Source organism: Schistocerca cancellata, chromosome 9 (genome assembly GCF_023864275.1).
Source record: "Schistocerca cancellata isolate TAMUIC-IGC-003103 chromosome 9, iqSchCanc2.1, whole genome shotgun sequence".
Classification (NCBI taxonomy): domain Eukaryota; kingdom Metazoa; phylum Arthropoda; class Insecta; order Orthoptera; family Acrididae; genus Schistocerca; species Schistocerca cancellata.
Genome location: NC_064634.1, coordinates 407,833,845 through 407,842,038, shown reverse-complemented (window position 1 = coordinate 407,842,038; position 8,194 = coordinate 407,833,845). Strand labels below are relative to the sequence as shown.

The following is an 8,194-nucleotide window of genomic DNA, read 5'->3' as shown; positions in this document are numbered from 1 at the left end:
ATGCCACCTGTGCACATTTGTTGCACACCTTAAGAGTGTACCTGTGCATGGACTTTGACACCCATACACCTGAACCCCCCCCCCCCCCCCATCCACCGCTCGTGGTCACGCGGGAGCGTTCTCGCTTCCCGAGCACGGGGTCCCGGGTTCGATTCCCGGCGGGGTCAGGGATTTTCACCTGCCTCGAGATGACTGGGTGTTTGTGTTGTCCTCATCATTTCATCATCATCCAGGAAAGTGGCGAAATTGGACTGAGCAAAGATTGGATAATTGTACGGGCGCTGATAACCACGCAGTTGAGCGCCCCACAAACCAAACATCATCATCATCACACCTGAACCCCGCTTTTCTGTTGCTGTAGCGCCTGAGGGTAGGCAACCCCTGAAGGAGTGTTGTCGGTGGATTTATGGTTCATTCTGTCTGCACAATACACATCATTTTAATTTTTGTCTGGGGCAATGGAGAGCATTGTTCTAGAAATAAATACCAGAGGGCAGGCAACCCCTTCGAAGGGGTGTTGAATGGGATACACATCATTTTAATTTTTGTCTGGGGCAATGGAGAGCATTGTTCTAGAAATAAATACTAGAGGGCAGGCAACCCATTCAAAACCCCTTCGAAGGTTTTGCCTGCCCTCAGGTATTTATTTCTAGAACAATGCTCTCCATTGCCCCAGACAAAAATTAATATGATGTGTATTGTGCAGACAGAATGAACCATAAGTCCACCGACAAATTATCCGACGCTGTTCAGGGAAACCTTTTGAGTACTTTGATAGTAGGGACCCAGGTCTCTGCCGGTCGTTACAGAGTATTAATGTGTTATGATTTATTCGCTTTGTTACTTCAGTCACCCTTGTTTCTGGGAAAATATCTTCACAACAGTGAAGAAGAGTGTAATAAGCAATAACCAAAACGTACAACACACAATACAGAGTTATGCAAGAGCCCTCAGGCAAAACACTGTACTGTTAGGTGGTGTGGTGTGGCTGCCGTCGCTGTGGGAACATCTCAGCTTAGCGTCATTGTGCCGCTCCTTCCTTGTATTCAGTGAACCCGTACACGAGTTTTACATCGACCAACGATGCAACAGTATTTCTCTCCATACAGCTGTGTATCACTGTTAACGTACAGCTAACAATGCCAGAGGAACAAACCCAAGACGAAACTGAGCAGTACTGAATGCCGCTTGAAGGCGAAGAATAAAATGGGCCAACAGCAGGTACCGTCATCGAACAGAAACAAGACGCGCAGCTCATACCGTCGAATTCGCGCTGTGTGCACCATTTTCAGTGGTGTGCAGATACAGAGCTAACTGCAGCAAGAAACCAAATAAAATAACTCTATAACGATCCGCGGGAGCCGGCCGCTGTGGACGAGGGGATCTAGGCGCTTCAGTCCGGAACCGCGCTGCTGCTACGGTCACAGGTTCGAAACCTGCCTCGGGCATGGATATGTGTGATGTCCTTAGGTTAGTTAGGTTTAAGTAGTTCTAATTATCGGGGACTGATGACCTCAGATGTTAAGTCCCATAGTGCTTAGACCCATTTGAACCATTTTGCAGCCGGTAGATGCGGCCGTGCGGTTCTAGGCGCTTCAGTCTGGAACCGCGTGACCGCTACGGTCGCAGGTTCAAATCCTGCCTCGGGCATGGATGTGTGTGATGTCCTTAGGTTAGTTAGGCTTAAGTAGTTCTAAGCTCTGGGGGACTGATGGCCTCAGATGTTAAGTCCCATAGTGCTCAGAGCCATTTGAACCATTTTGCATCTTCCATTGCGCCGAAGAGATGGAAGTCGGAAGATGCCAGATCCGGGCAGTAGGACGGATGAGGAAGAACAGTCCAGTGCATATTTGTGAGCTCCTCTCGAATGCGCAAGAGTTGTGTGTGCCTTTCGTTGTCATGGACAAGGAGAAGTACGTTTCCATTTTTGTGGCGACGAACACGCTGTTGTCGTTTCTTCAGTTTCCTGGGGGTGGCGCTATACACTTCCAAGATGGCCATTGGACTATGATGGAGGACATCAAACACTAGAACCCCTTTTCAAAGTCCCAGAAGACCGTTGTCTTCACTTTATCAGCTGAGGCTGCAACTTTTAACTCTTTCTTCGAATGAAAGGTGGTGTGGCGCCACTCCACAAATTGCCGTTTTGATTTCGGTTCGAAGTGATGAAGCCATGTTTCATCGCCTGTGACGATATTCGATAAAAACATGTCACGCTCAGCCTCGTAACGCGCAAGTTATTCCGCACAGATGGTCCTTTGTCGCTTTTTATGGTCTTTTGTTAGGCGACGAGAAACATAGCGGAGACACACTTTTGAGTGCCCCAAATGGTGTCAGCACTAGCAACAGAGACGCCCAGTTCCGCAGCGAGGTGTTTGATTGTAATTTGTTGATCACTTCGAGTGAGAGTGTCCGAACGTTCTAGCAGTGCAGGAGTCACAGCTGTGTGCGGCCGGCCGGTTTTGCGCGACGTTGCGATAGTGACAGACGCCTCGGCCAGTGACTCATAGTGCTTCATTTACTGCTAGGTCTCCGTAGATATTCAGGAATGGTCTACGAATATCTGCGATGCTCTCGTTTTCCGCCAAAAGAAACACAGTGATAGCTCTCTCTTTAGAACGCACCTCTAGTACAGACACCATTTTGAACGCAACATATAGCGCCGCCACCTGTCGGAAGCTAATGAAACTAAAGAGCTTGAAGTGGGAATATTCCACCTTGTCGTACAACAGCTTCCGCATATTTTCAACGGAAATTGGTCGAGGAACGCCGCTCGTACTTAATGTGGCTACCATTATCTAGCCCCAAGCGCCTCAATTTAAGAACGAGGAACGTGTGGATTCTCTTGTGTCACTGTCCTGGTACGAACTGAACTGCGAGAGCCGTTAAGAGAGAACGAGCGAAGGAAACAGAGCAGACAGCGAGGGCAGAAATAACAGAACCCGGCCGCCCTCTCGCTTCCTGTGCAGCGGATATGCGCCGCTGGAACAGCTGTAGCAGCAGCAGCAGTGTAAAGAACACGACCGCTGTTCAGCTTCCTAGACGCTGCCTGCGGGCACTCGCGGACGAGGTCGCAGCTGCCGCGACTGACGTCAGCTGCAGTCTACCGGGGAACCTACCACTCCGTGCGACTATTTCTGCAGTACCTGTCGTAACCAAACTATACAATTTGGCGGAGCACTTAGTATAAACCGCAGATGTCGCCCTTATGTAAGAAGCGTAAAAGAACGGACGCGCAAAATTACAGTCCAGTATTCTTAACCTCTGTTTTGCTGCAGAATTCTTGAGTATAAGTGGTGGTGGTGGTGGTGGTGGTGGGGGGGGGGGGGGAGCAGGAATATCTGTCTACAAATCAATACGGATTTAGAAGGAATTTCACATGCGAAGTTCAACCAGCCGCTTACTTACACGATACCCTGCGGAATACAGATGAAGGTCGCAGGCAGGTTCCGTACTTCTACATCTACAGAAAGCGTTTATAAGATGCGTGACGAACTAGTTCTTATATGTGGGAGTTGTTCGAAGACTTCCTAAGTAGTAGAACCTAGTACGTTGTCGTGGACAGCTAGTGTTCATCAGAGACGAGGATATCATCACAAGTACCACAGGGAAGTGCGGGGATAGGAACTACAGCTCGTACAAAATAGGTACGTGTTTCAAAGTTTTGGTTACCGTCAAAGTAGTCACCAGCATTGTGCATAACCCGTTGCCAGCGATGTGGAAGTCGCAGGATACTCTTAGCAGTGCCAGTTGTGTTGACAGCTCGAGCGGTCTATTGCTCGACGAATTTGTAGCAGTACGGTACCGACCGACCGCCGTGTCATCCTCAGCTCATAGGTTTCACTGGATGCAGATATGGAGGGGTATGTGGTCAGCACACCGCTCTCCCGCCCATATGTCTGTTTCGAGACCGAAACCGCTACTTCTCAGTCACGTAGCTCCTCAGTTTGCCTCACAAGGGCTGAGTGCATCCCGCTTGCCAACAGCGCTCGGCAGACTGGATGGTCACCCATCCAAGTGCTAGCCCAGCCCGACAGCGCTTAACTTTGGTGATCTGACGGGAACCGGTGTTACCACTGCAGCAAGGCCGTTGGCTCTCTATACTGCGTTTTTCACCATTCTTATTACAGGCTCGTAAGGGCTGTAGAGGAGAATTTGTAGAGAGGCTTGATAAGAAAACGATGTCCGGAAGTGTACCGTTTGGATGTAGAATGATATTGAAGAAGGGCTCACTTTCACATCTCTCTCTTCACGGTACGCATACGGCGGAGACAACGAGTTCTGACCTGTGTTCTCTACAGCGCTTGCTCCACGTTGTGATCCTCCTGTTCGTTGCATAAGGTGTATCTGCGACACACTCTTTCATACACACAGTCCACAAACCCTTGCGCACGTCCTTGGAGCACCACAATCAATGCTCTTAGTTGTGAACGCACCAGTTTCTCGTAGCTATTTTCGTACTTAGACGAAGAGTACACTGGTGTCCAAAATCAAAGGAACAAATAAAATTGTGCAATATTGCGTTTATTTTGCCACAAAACAATATAAACAGGTCACAAAAAAGTAGAAACAATGTAAAGCAAACAGAAAGGAAACAGCTGCAACATTTATAACGGCACACAAAAATATTCTTCTTTTTTCCCAACTTAAAGGGTTTGTACACACGTTCCGACAACTGGCTAATGTGCTCAGTATAGGGCGTGACCACCTGTGGCAGCAGTACAAGCCTAGCAACGACGAGGCATACTGTGAACGATACCATCAATCTCATGTTGAGGCAATAACGTCTCCTGCAGACCTGCTCGCAAGTATTGGGAAGTGGATGGTGTATGCTGACGTGATGCAACCCGTCCCCCTAGTGCAGCCTATAGATGCTCTAAGGGATTCAAATCTAGAGAGCGAGCAGGGCACGCAATGCGTGCAATATCATCCGTTTCCAAGAAAATATCAACCACCCATGCTCTATAAAGTCGAGCATTATCGTCCATCAGTACGAAGTCTTGGCCGACGGCACCTCGCAACAGCCGCACATGAGGTCCCAAAATCTCATGTCCACTGTGCATTCCGATGGACTTCGGCAATTCCAGCAGGACAGTGCGGCATCCCACACGTCCAGAATTGCTACAGAGTGGCTCCAGGAACACTCTTTTGAGTTTAAACACTTCCGCTGACCACCAAACTCCCCAGACATTAACATTATTGAACATACCCGAGATGGCTTGTAACATGCTGTACCGAAGAGATTTCCACCCTCTCGTGCTGTTACAGATTTATGGAGAGCCCTGCAGGATTCATGGTGTCAATTCCCTACAGCACTACTTCAGACATTAGTCACGTCGTGTTGCAGCACTTCTGCGTGCTCGCGGGGGCGCTACACGAAATTAGGCAGGTGTACAAGCTTTTTGGCTCTTCAGTGTACATTGGCAGTCTGACAGCCTCCGAAAGACTCTCACTTAAACAGCTTCCGAAAGACAGTAATGCAGAGAGACGGAGCTCGTGACTCATGCGCCACTTCCTTTTATATAAAACAAAATAATCTTATACATTATTGAATTTGAATTTTCAAAATAACAATTAGAACTCATGAGATAATTTTGGTTACGTGTATCAAAAAAATTGGTCAAATATTTTGATATATAACTAGAAAAATTTTACATAGTTCCACAATTAACTCCAAAGAACATGAAGTACGATAATATAAATCACACTTTGGTTAATTACAACACAATTACTTTGAATAAAATATTAATAACAGTATTTCGGTTTACTCTGAAGCTGAGCTCTCTTTTTAGTTGAACGTAATCAACAAACATCGTAGCTTTTCAGAAATAGGGGAGAGTTAAATTTTCAAGAAGATGTGTTGCAATATGAATACACATTTCATGTCACGAAATATCAAAGTTGGATTATTAACAAATGGCTTTTCCCCTTAGTTGCTAATGTAAGTCGGGTGTTATATTAATGTGAAAAAAGCAGTTTACTACTGGAACTGGGGATAGTCATAACAGTATACAGTCCAGGAAGTTAAAAATTTGAGCTAAAATGATCTCATCAGAGGATTTTGACATGACAGTTTCAGATAGGGATGGGAAGGTAACCCAATTTCACTCCCTCTGACTGTCCACCTCATCCTCCTACATCTGTCTATCTATTTTCTCCTCCCCCACTCTCTCTGTCTCTTCATTTCGTCATCCTCCTCTTCCTCCTCCTGTCTCTGTCCATTTCTCCACCCCCTCTCTCTTTGACCATGGCTTCCTCCCTCTCCCTCTGACTGTATGATCCTCACTCCTCACTCTTTGCAACTCTGCCTCCCGCTCTTCCTTTTCCACCTGCTCACTGTTTCTCTAAACCTTCCATCTGTCTCATGCATTTCCTCCTCCTCCTCCTCCCCATCCTCTGAGCATTTCCTCCTCCCCTTACTCTGTCCATCCCCTTCTATATCCATGTCAACCATTCCCCAGCCATGCTTATCAGTATGTGTAGCCCCTGCAATACAGTGCATTAAAGTAGGCCAATATTTCTCCCACAACACACCTGTCATACAGGACAGGGTACACATCAGGGGTTTGAAACTCATTTCTTTGCCACTGGCCTACTGGCCGCAATACAAAGCAGGTCAGTGAAGCAGGCTGATACTACTCCAATACAACACACCTGTCTTGCAGAGCAGTCTAGATGTCAGGGGTGTAAAATCGTTTCTTGACACTAACATGTAGGCTGCGCTGCAGAGCAGGTTGATTTGGTAGTCCGATATCGTTCGCAAACAATATGCCTGTCATGCACAGCAGGCTATATGCAAAGGGCTGGAAGAACTCGCTTTTGCCCATTTCTCCACTCCTCTAAGAGGTTACAAATCCCACAGTGCCAATACCCCTGAGGCCTGCTGTTTCAGTGGTGAATTTGGCAGAAATGTGTGAGGGGTTTGGAAGGGGATCCCAGACTTATACAGATACACTCAACTTCATATATAAAGAGTGGTCAGAATGCAACTCTCGTAAGAAAACAACTCCTCGCGTGGTTTAGAAATATTCTGTTATCTGTCCGCAACAGTCTTCTCAACTTGTGCGAGCTAGTAAACTGCAATCGTTTATTTTTATTTTTATGCCCGGTTCGTTCAGTCACGAAATAAAATCTTGATTCTTGATTTCATCATTACGGTCGTTTTTCACATCATACATAGCGATGAAATTTTGCTGACTACTATTCCGTTGCTATGCCGTTGCTTCGTCAAGTTATTAACAACGGGCCGACGTAACTCCGTAGATAACTTACGTTGGAGTAATTTTTTTTTAATACGCCTTAATACTGGTTTAAACTAATCACTTCTCACTGTCCATCATTCATGTACTCACTTAGTCACTTAAAATGTTTAAAGATTAAATCTACTTGCATTAATACACATTGTATTGTCCGTTTAATGAGTTAGGCGACACGTAAGACTTATCTTTTGACTCAGATTTTATTGTTCTTTCTGTAATTAATTGTTTGTCCCTGCAACACACGCACATCGATATGTCATTGTAGATTAACTTCTGTTCAGTTCAGTAATCGTGACGCTGATGATAACTTTTGACTAATCGGCGTACTTGTCTCTCTTCGTGTCTTCGTTTTATTGTGTCCTACTCAAACTACGAATTGTTTTTCTGTCGTTAATCCATTGCTCTCAACGTTTGTAACTGGTCATCAGTACGAAGGCTGAGTCCGATAAACCAATATCATTCACCCAAAGTCTAACACTCGTCTTACTATACCGCCGCGTTGAGAACGGTAAAGATTAACTTTCTTCAGTTGAATGAGTGAGGAATACTTCCATCTCTATCTCACGAATGATCAAACTTCCAAAACTGGCCGCGTTTGCTTCCAGACAACTATCGCAAAAGTACTCTAGAGCGACTCAAGAGCAACTAACTAACTGAACATTTCCATATCCGAGTTGCATTGTAGTCGCATTGAATTTCCTTTTCGATGCGGCTACAACTCTCTTCCATGTTAAATGTTATGTTTGACTGAATTGCTTTCTTGGACTTAACCTTCGTTCATATGGTTTTGAATTTATTCTATAGATGTTTGACAAAGAATCTATGATAATCCTTTCCTTTTATCTCCCCTTTTTGGATGCTATTCTCAGTATCTGAGTGATATAGGTGTTAATCAGAATATTACCAGTGTAGATTTTATCCTCAATAGTTGCCGT

The 8,194-nt window shown here is 45.7% G+C and overlaps 1 pseudogene; it reads right to left on the bottom strand.

Annotated features, from left to right (window-relative positions):
* Window positions 1-3,977: 3,977 nt before the first annotated feature.
* LOC126102266 (5S ribosomal RNA) lies at window positions 3,978-4,095 on the bottom strand (annotated as a pseudogene).
* Between the last annotated feature and the right edge of the window lie 4,099 nt (window positions 4,096-8,194).